Genomic DNA, 9044 nt, shown 5'->3' on the forward strand with positions numbered 1-9044 from the left:
GATACCAAATATCTGCACCTCCCAAAAACCACCCGATGATGATCAGACTATAACGTGTTTTTGATATGCGTGCGTGGATTGGATATACATGAGACGGTTTAATGCACTACTCAAATATGAAAAATGATTTCAAAAGTTTTCTAACTTCATTTGCATTAAAATAACACTATTTAGAGTTAAAACTGTCTTCGGACCCAAAATCGACTCAGAAACCCGCAACTCGAGTCAACCTGAGTCAACCCGAGTCAACCCAAATCTCGAATGTCAAAAATAATGTCATGAATGTCTTTATCATGTCATTTCCATTAAAACGACCCTAATTAGAGTCAAAACCGTCCTCGGACCCAAAACCGACTCAGAAACCCGCAACTCGAGTCAACCTGAGTCAACCCAAATCTCGAATGTCAAAAATAATGCCATGAATGTCTTCATCATGTCATTTCCATTAAAATGACCCTATTTAGAGTCTAAACCGACACCGAGCCAAAAACCGACTCGAAATTCAAATCCCGACTCACACGGGTCAAAGACACAAAATACCTACCCCAAATATCACCTAAGAGGAAGCTTACACGGCTAAGAAAACCTCAAAGACCACAAATCACAACCAACAAAATATTGGTTAGAACAAATGCAAAATCCAAATTTGCGAAAGGGACAGTAGACCCCATTGTATCACGAGGTAGCTCGCGCCTCAATGGGGTGTCTGCTTACCCTCCAAGCAAACTCAACCGACCTACCATCCCACATTTCTCTATAAATACCCACCATCACACACCATAAACTTCACGCGAGTGTCCGCCCCCTCACCTCTCCCTTAAACTTCTATACTCGACTTCCTAAGTCACAAAATCGACACGTGTTTACGACCTACCGATCGTAAACACAAGCCTTACCCACATTGTTTGGTACCGTCGCCGTGCATTCGACCGACCCATTTGACCAACTCAACTCATTAATCAACATGTTTTAATTAACATATTTTCAACTCATTTTCAAAACAAAATCCTTTTTTAAGGCACTCTTTTAAACTTCTTTGATCGCGATTAGTCACAACGAGAAAACCGTCTCAAAAGTCGTCTACTTCGCAAACATCAATACACGTAAGTTTGAGGGTGTAAATAACTCATTCACTTCATGTCTTTACTGTTTTTATGAGTTTATATGCATGAACAATGCATAACACGATTCAAATATAGGTTAGACGAGCCAAAACCGAGTTCTGGCCTAAGACAGAAGCCCCTTGCAATGCAGGGAGGCTCGCGCCTCTTGTGGGTGTCCAGGTCAGACTCATCCGTGCTTGTTCTCGTCTTTCCTCTTTATTTCATTTCGTATTTGCAATCGATTTTTACCATTTCAAATGCTTAAAATCATTTTTATGACAAACTTTTTTAACCATAAATTATAATCACCCTTGGTTCCATATACCATGACGGTTTAATCCGTGACTCGGTGATGTTAATTGGTTAATTACATTTTAAAGGAAATGCTTTTATTTTATTTATCATTTTAATTCATTTTTATGATAAACATATTTTGACCATCACAAAAATCATCCTTGGTTCTTTATACCATGACGGTTTAATCCGTGACTCGATGATATTATTGGTTAATTACAAATTAATGGGTATTTTAACACCCTTTTATTTTATTTACCATTTTTCTCATTTGTTTACATTTGTAAATATATTAGTCATAATTCATAATCATCCTTGGTTATTTATACCATGTCGGTTTAATCCGAGTACGATGATAAACTTGACTAATTACAAATAAATGAACTTAACATAATTAGTTCAAATCAAGCATTTTACATTTTTATTTGTAAACTATGCTTTTCAAACATGCAAATCCGACAACGGATATTACTAACACAATAGTAATTATTCCGAGTCATGCAAATCATATTTGCAAATATTTCATCACAAATACGGTTTTAAATAACCTTTTCAACAACCAGGAGACGCCCCCCTTGGGTCGGCTCATGGCTCGCGCCCCAAGTTGCCGCCTGTTTTCATACTTTAAAACCTGGGCAGACCCCCTTACATCGCCAATAGGCTCGCGCCTATACTGGCTGCCTGGCACGGTTCTGTCTCATTTTAGCACTTGTCTAGGACGATCCCGACTACGGTTAACCCGTATATATGACGGATCGGATTGACAAGTTTACGTGTTTTTACACTTTGTCATTCGACACCGTTTTTCAATAAATGGATCGTGTTAAGCATCATAACCCGAACTTGGTAAATGGATGTTTAATTTCCGTTTTCACATGCAAATCGACATTAAATCCAACTTGACATCTTATACTTGATACTTGGATTAACCAACCGACTTAGAATGCTCTCACATGTTAGGTTAAGACTTTTGGACGTGCATTCATGCATTTACACCGTTTTATCAACTCTTGCACTTAAACAACCACGATCGATCAGTAGAGGCCGCTAACGCGGGCGGGATTGGGTGTCCGATTAAACGGCTTCCCAATACGTACGCTCACCCCTTACTCAGAACCTTTGGATAGTGGATGGCCTTATCCAGGGCGTACGAGAGTCATTTTAGGCATATAATGCTAAAAGGGGGACGAGTCCTTATCTTTAGTACCTATGTCAAACACCGCTTTTTGCCTTGGTTGACCTAGGTATAAAGTGGATTCGAACGGGTTCCAAGCATCCCACAAATGCCTGGTGGCGACTCCGAACATCTCTACATCGTTTCGAGACCTTTAGCGAGACGAAACAGACCGATCTAAAGCGATCCGGTCGAAAGCATTTTACGCCGCCGAGCGTGGCTTTCAAAAAGACCGCTGCATGTCCACAGTTTGGCTTGGCGTGCAGGTGGCCCGTGACTACGGACCGGTAGGCGGCCTAAATCCACAGACCGAGACGTGGCCCATGTCCACAAGACATTAATTATTACTTGTTCTTTAAATATATTAGGGTACGAATATTAACATATCGTAAGTACTTTAATCTTTACATTTGCAGAAGTTAAGCAAAGCCATGGCGGTAGCTAAACCAATTACTAGTACGTCAACTGACAAATTTACCGAAAGGACTGCGTCTTCCCCAAAAACAAAACCACATGACATACAATATAAGCCAGCTACTTTTGTTGCAGTCAAGCCCGCATATGATTCTTATTATGAATCGTGTGAATATAAGGTAAAAACGAAAACTACTTCGCTGAAGACTTTGCACAACCTGGCTGTAAAGAGGTCACCTAGAGGGGATGTAGTCATGATTAACATTAAAGAGGAAATTATGGGTGCATCTGATATAGCCGTACTGGACCCGAAGCAAATGATGGGATTTGCCGACCTTAACAATTTAGATGTTCACATTTTAATTTGGATGAAGTAAGTTTTATTAATAAAACTATTTAGTCATTTCCATTTACGAATAATGATGTTTGTTTAAATTATCAATTACAATAACATTCTTCGTTCCATGTGGCGTAATAGGTACCTGAATAATCATATCACTGAGTTGAAGCTCCCAATTCACGCCTACGAGTCCTAAGGTGTTCTCTGTGCACAAAATTTCATTCGAAGAACAAATCAATAGTATCGCTCGTCGGTTGATGTCGACCAAAAAACTATGGCTTGCCCTCCACAATGAGAATATGTATGTATAGTACGTGATTATTCTAATGAATCACGGTTCTATAAATTTATTATTAACATGCTTACATGCGTGTAAATGAACTAACAGTTTAATGTCCCAAATTGAATATGAAGCATTGGGTGCTACTGGCAATCCAAGTGGAAACAAAAATAGTGTACTGATTGACTCTCGCTAAGGCAAACCCTCTGACAGTTGTATAAAGATGATAACTGAGTAAGTTTAAAACCTTCAATAATGTCATTTGTTATTATTATATGACTTGAGCTATATATATGCAAATAATAATGGCATGTGTGTATATTTATGAATTAGTGTTTTTGAAGCAAAAAGAAGATTATGTCCATTTGGGAAATATGAAAGCAACACTGTTCCCAATTTTATCACGCCATTAGTAAATGTATTGTTAATAATTACTCGCATCATTTAATTTATGTTTATGCGAGAGGTTGATTATCTAATTCAGCTGATTTGTGTGTGATTTATATAATAGTCTCCTAAAGCATCAGACGACAAATAATGCGCCTTTTACGTTTGTCAATCCATGTGGGAGGTTATCAACGGAAATTATTCTACCATTCCGATACCGATCACTGCCTAAGCCATGGCCACCATGACTGATCACTGCCTAGGCCATGGCACCAAGTGCCAAGCAATGGCTAACAATGACCGAGCACTGCCTAGGCCATGGTTAGCAACGATCGTGCAATGCCTAGGCCATGGCTAGCCTTGACCGAGCAATGCCCAGGCCATGGGCACCAAGTGCCTAGCAATGGCTAGGCCACGTGCGGCAATGACCGATCACTGCCTAGGCCATATCCAGCCATGACCGAGCAAAGCCAGACCATGTGCGACAATGACCGATCACTGCCTAGGCCATGTGCGGCAATGACCGATCACTGCCTAGGCCATATGCACCAATGGCCGAGGAATGCTAGGCCATAACCAGCCATGACCCAGTAATGGCCATGCCATGGGCACCAAGTGCCTAACAATGGCTAGGCTATGTGCACAAATGACCGCACAATGCCCAGGCCATGGCACCAATGACCGAGCACTGCTCAGGCCATGGGTACCAATGACCGAGGACTGCCTAGACCATGTTTAGAAATGACTGAGAACTGCCTCAGACATGGCTATCAATGAACGAGCACTGCCTAGGCCATGGCTAGCAATGACCGAGCACTGCTCAGGTCATGGGCACCAATGACCGAGCATTGCCTAGGCCATGGACACCAATGACCGAGCACTGCCTAGGCCATGGCTAGCAATGACCGAGCACTGCTCAGGCCATGGGCACCAATGACCGAGCAGTGCCTAGACCATAGCTAGCAATGACCGAGCACTGCTCAGGCCATGTGCACCAATGACCGAGCACTGCCTAGGCCATGGCTAACAATGACCGCACACTGTTCAGGCAATGGGCACCAATGACCGAGCACTGTAGAGGGCATGGCTAGCAATGACCGATCACTGCCTAGGCCATGTGAATCCATGATCGAGCAATGCTCAGGCCATGAGCACCAAGTGTGGGGCATATGCGTGCCATGCTAAGGCTATGGGCACCAAGTGCCTAAGCCATGCGGATGGAAAATGGGCTTCCGTTGAATAGCCATGGCTAGCCATTTTGAGGTTAGTTGCTTAGACCATGGCTATGAAATGCCTAGGCCACGAGCCATTTTGAGATTAGTTGCCTAGGCCGAGGGGCATTTTGAGGTTAGTTGGCTAGGCCATGGCCTTGCATTTCCTAGGCGACGGGTCCTTATGCTTGAAATGCTTAGGCCATCATTCCAAGCCGTGGGCACGTGCAACGCCAAGGAACGAGAATTAAAGAGGGTTTCCAAGGTAATCATATCATATGGTGACCATGAGTCGGAAAGTAAACCGACCAAAAGTCATCCCGACACGGTTATCACTATTGCTCCATAGCGCAAGCTACGATAGGCAATACCTCAACAACCGCGATGGTCACCATGCCTAAATACTTCGTACAGTTGTTGGCGACGGTCATAAGGTAAGTTTAACAAGGAATGGACACTAGATGCTTGGTTGGTCCCATACGATGCACCACCCGCACACACACCCACCGCTCGCCCAACGGCATCGTGGGCATTTTTCGTCTCGGAAAGGATTTGCCCGAGCAACTAAGCCTAAAAATTCTCAAGACCATTGGTAATGTGATACTAAGATGCAAAGTGGGTGGAAAATGAGGAGGAGGATGCCCAAAGTGCCCAACAAAATCCAAACAAAGGGTACATCCAACACGCAAATAGACACTGCTCGCCCCGACACGGTTTCCGAGACCAAAAAAGTCGGAATCAAGATTTTATTGAGCCTAAAACCAACTACTCGAAGTTAGCTACCCAAAAATGCAAAGTTTGAAAAATGGGAACCTAGTTTGGACCCCCAAAGGTCCCCCACACCGAGACCAAGGCAGCAGCCCCTCCCTAAGAAAATGACCCGACTAGAGAGACCCATACCTCTCTCAAAACAAATCGGAATGACGAAAGTTTTTTTTTAACATCAATTAATCCAAGTTAGCTTTCCAACCATATATCAAGCTCCCAAAACAAAGCTCATTTGGTCCTCCAAAACGGTAATACAAAAACGTATCGCTATTCTGCACACCCATGTTTCCTGCTACAAAACCAAAACTATCAAAAAAGCCTCTATAAGGGGTAGTAAAGGCTTGGGCGGCTGGGGCACCATGGTGCACGATGGCATATGCATAAGTCCCGCCACTCCGAGGCATGGTGCATGGCAAGACCCTAACATCGATTTTTTTTTCGCCATGCAAACTCGGGGGCCCGTGACTGGTACGCGGGTTTCGGCATCGTTGGCTGCTATAGTGGCCATCGAGTAAGTCCTCTCAACCCCGAGGCGTGGTAGACGGTGATTCCTTTTTCGAACAATTTTTTTTTTTAAATCACCACGTCTCGGGTGTACCGTCATAGACGGGAGAGGGCATCGATGGTTCGAGTGACTGGTACACGAAGAAGGCCATCGAGTAAGACCCTTTGTCCGAGGCGTGGTGCATGTTGAAAAACTTTTATCATTCGATTTTTTTTATATTTTATTTTGAAAAATCACCACGCATCGGAAGTAACCGGCTATGGTGGGTTTGTCAGAAATCGGTTGCAGATCCGATAGGCCTTGAGCCGGGTTGTCTCTCGATGCTTGGAATATCCCTCTATTTTTGAGGCTACATTTTCTTTGAAAGGGTCGGCTTCCCGCAGCCACGGATCTGTATCGGTCCTAGTGTGTTAGGGGGGAATGTCCTCGCCAAGGCATTGTTGCTCGGAAAGTCCCTCGATTTTCGCGGCTACATGTGCTTTGAAAGGGACGGCCCACCACAACCACAGATCTTTATTGGTCTTAGTGTGTTTGGAGGAATTTCCTCGACAAGGCTTTGTTGCTCGGAATGTAACCGGCTATGACGGGTTTGTTGGAAATAGGTTTTCGAGAATCGTTGCCCCTTCGTTGTCCCTAGGAGTGATTAGGTTCTAATGAGCAAGGCTACAATCTTTAGTCGATAAGTAGGGATTGCAATGACGAGAGTAGTTAGCGAATAAATCCGCTTGGAGTGAGTTATCACCAAGACCAAGCCGATGATGCACTGATGAATGGGTAGTCGTTGCGTCCTGAACCAATTATTGAGCGTTGTTTGATCACAAGTAATCTAATCCATGATTCGTTTCTTGATTGCTGAATTCAATAGGCCTTGAGCCAGGTTGTCCCTCGTTGCTCGGAATGTCCCTCAGTTTTCGCGGCTACATTTGCTTTGAAAGGGTCGGACCCTCGCAACCACGAATCTTTATCGGTCCTAGTGTGTTAGGGGGGAATGTCCTGGACAAGGCATTGTTGCTCGGAATGTCCCTCGGTTTGTGCGGCTATGACGGGTTTGTCGGAAGTCGGCTTTTGAGAATCGTTGCCCCTTGGTTGTCCCTCGGAGTGATTAGGTGCTAATGAGTAAGGCTACAATCTTTAGTCGCGAAGTACGGATTGCAATGGGGAACCTTATTAGCGAAGAATTCCGCTTCAAGTGAGTATACTCACCAAGACCAAGCCGATGATGTGCTGATAAGTAGTACGATTGCGTCCAGAAATCGATTATTATGCGTTGTTTGATCACCATATAATCTAATCAATGCTTTGTTTCTCGATTGATAATTCCTATACGCCTTGAGCCGGCTTGTCCCTCGTTGCTCGAAATGTCCCTCGGTTTTCGACGCTACATATGCTTTGAACGGATCGGACCCCCACAGCCACAGAGCTTTATTGATCCTAGTGTGTTAGGGGGAATGTCCTTGCCAAGGCATCGTTGCTCGAAATGTCCCTCGGTTATCAACGCTACATGTCCTTGCCAAGGCATCGTTGCACCGGTCGTCTTGCCTCTACTGCCGGCGATGCGCTCCTAGCCTTAATTGGCCGGGTCGTGCCTCCGGCGCTGTTACTTTGAAGAAATTAGAGTGCTCAAAACAATCCTACGCTCTGTATACATTAGCATGGGATAACATTATAGGATTCCGGTCCTATTGTGTTGGCCTTCGGGATCGGAGTAATGATTAACAGGGACAGTCGGGGGAATTCGTATTTCAAAGTCAGAGGTGAAATTCTTGGATTTATGAAAGACGAACAACTGCGAAAGCATTTGCCAAGGATGTTTTCATTAATCAAGAACGAAACTTGGGGGCAACGGATATCTCAGCTCTCGCATCGATGAAGAACGTAGAGAAATGCGATACTTGGTGTGAATTGCAGAATCCCGTGAACCATCGAGTTTTTGAATGAAAGTTGCGCCGGAAGCTTCGGCTGAAGGCACGTCTGCTTGGGCGTCACGCATCGCGTCTCCCCCAAACCCTTTGCAGATGACTTAAATACGCGACGGGGTATTATAAGTGGCAGAGTGGCCTTGCTGCCACGATCCACTGAGATTCAGCCCTATGTCGCTTCGATTCGTCCCTCCCCCAAAATTCCATCACAATTATGTTATAATATTACGAGGTTGCGTTACATATCGGGATTGGTGGATGGAAAACATGCTAAGTACAAAAATATATTTTTACAAGTCTATGCAAGGGGACCGTGGTGGGCACAAGAAGCGTATAGGTCATTGTCGTAATGGGTAACACTTGTAAAAAAATGATAACACTTGTAAAAAAATTTTACAAGTATTAACGTCGAAAAATACTTAAATAATACGACGAAGGGCCGTGGCCGTGTTGAGTACCATGGGTGCCGGGAATATGACCGAGCAATGACAAGGCCATCATCAAACAATTGTCGGGAATCACCGATCAATGAGAGAAGAAGGTGTTTTGTATGGATTTTGCTGAAAGATCATAGATCCAGATTAGACTCTCTAATGAAAATTAAATTATCTCATAATTTATCATTTAGGTGATCTATGTAACATGCAAG

At 43.8% G+C, this 9044-nt stretch overlaps 1 non-coding gene across 1 annotated transcript; it reads left to right on the plus strand.

Annotated features, from left to right (window-relative positions):
* The first annotated feature begins 8307 nt into the window (after positions 1-8307).
* On the plus strand, positions 8308-8461 carry LOC141604235 (5.8S ribosomal RNA). Its single transcript, XR_012525952.1, has one exon. It is a non-coding gene; the product is annotated as a 5.8S ribosomal RNA (ribosomal RNA).
* The last annotated feature ends 583 nt before the right edge of the window (positions 8462-9044 follow it).

The sequence above is a fragment of the Silene latifolia genome, chromosome 9, assembly GCF_048544455.1.
Source record: "Silene latifolia isolate original U9 population chromosome 9, ASM4854445v1, whole genome shotgun sequence".
Taxonomy (NCBI): domain Eukaryota; kingdom Viridiplantae; phylum Streptophyta; class Magnoliopsida; order Caryophyllales; family Caryophyllaceae; genus Silene; species Silene latifolia.